Source organism: Echinops telfairi, unplaced genomic scaffold (assembly GCF_000313985.2).
Source record: "Echinops telfairi isolate 266 unplaced genomic scaffold, ASM31398v2 ScPeMD7_2291;HRSCAF=2852, whole genome shotgun sequence".
NCBI lineage: Eukaryota > Metazoa > Chordata > Mammalia > Afrosoricida > Tenrecidae > Echinops > Echinops telfairi.
Genome location: NW_022106189.1, coordinates 18,762,034 through 18,763,803, shown reverse-complemented (window position 1 = coordinate 18,763,803; position 1,770 = coordinate 18,762,034).

The window sequence follows — 1,770 nt, the reverse complement described above, 5'->3', positions numbered from 1 at the left end:
TCTGTTGCCCCCTGACCCCCTCCCCACAAACCCATATTCAAGGGCATAGGGGCCCGCTCCTTCTCTTTGCCTCAGGCTGAAGAAAGACCATGACTGGGTCCTGAACTTGGCTGGGCCAATGCTCCTGGCCCTTGTGGAGGCGTAGCGGGATGGGTCAGTGTTTCATTCTGTTGGACATAGAGTTGCTATGAGTCTGAACAGACTTGACGGCCCCTGACAGCACTTGCGAGGATGGTGCGGGACCAGGCAGTGCTTTGTTCTGTTGAACGGAGGGTCTCTGTGCGTCAGAGCTGACTTGGGAGGCAGCCAACAACAAGCCAGAGTTTGTTAAATGGGTGGTGACTCGTGGTGTTGGTCCCACCTCCCGCCCCATAGCTCAGCCCTACTTCATGAGGGGACTAGGGGAAACCCCACTGAAGGACTGAACTGAAAAAGGAACGCAGAGGCTGTAGGCTGGATGGGAAGGGAGGTGCTCCTTCCCCTTGAGCATGGCGGTGCTGGGACCCTGGACTTGGGAGAGGACAGTTTATGAGGACTTGCTCTGAGGGAGAGAAGCTAGCACAGGAAAGTCTACAAAGAAAGGGGCTCAGGACGGCAGGAGGTCTGGTGACTGCTTTGCAATGTTCCTTTTCTGCAAAATTATTCCCAACGCAGGGCCTCAGGGCTTCAGTAGCATTGACGTGCACACTTTGAGGAATGGAGGAGGGAGTGCATCCCCTCTAGGGGTAGGAAACTGGAGAAGGGCAGTGACTGGAGGAAGTTGGACTCTAGCCCAGAGCCAGAGGTGATAGGGGACCAGCAAGACCAATCTGTTGGATGCGGGAAGACCTCCCAAGGATTATCGGAAGGAGTGTGGGCCCAAACTTCTTAACAGACCTGGGTTTTAATAATTCTAAAAGACAAGGCCCAAAACAGAGCCATCCTTGGCTCTCCTAGCCCATGATAAGAGTTTGACACTAGTTGGCATGGGTGGTACTCCCAGGAAGTCAAGGTCACAAACCGGAAGAGTGCCCCAGGAAGGAGGAGAACCGCCCTCTCTGTTATCAGGGGTGCTGTGAGCAAGGGGACCCAGTCCCTCTGAGAGGCCCGAGGAACACCTCTCCACATTGTCCCCTGAGGATGGGAGGCAGGACATGTTGTTGGGGTCACCACTAAAGGCATTGACTTCCTTGGGATTTCAGGGTTCAGGCCAAACTGGCTCCTGGAATTCTAGGAGACCTTGTGGTAGAATACGGGCCAGGCACGTGGCCTCTGGAGGCTGTCCAGCCTGCACATGGTGGCTTGGGGCCCTGTGGTAGTTACATAAGTTCATGTCTAGGGGGTGGATTCTAACCTGTCAATCAGGTCACAGCCTGATAATCCCTCCTGGTGGGTGTGGCCTTCTCATGAGGATTCTGGGACCTCCTCTCTTCATCCCTGGAGGGATAAGATAACTGATTTGAACCAAACTTTAGAACCTGAACTTGCTCTCCCTCCTACTTCACTGAAGGATCCCATTGGGCAGGCATGACAAGCGTGCTTGTTCTGAAGAAGGCTGGTCCTACTCATTGGGAGTTGTCAATCAGATGGTGAATCCCTAACACAGTGCGCACTAGAGAGTCCCTTCCGGATCCAAACGGAATTGGGTGCTATAACACCATTCCTTGGAATGAGCAAGAGAGTGTTCGCTTGCTCTGTTTCCTGTTGATTGGCCCCTTGGAAGAGGTTGAGAGAATGCGTCCTTACTTCTCCCACCTCTCTGGTCCTACTGCTGCCTCTCTCTGAACATCT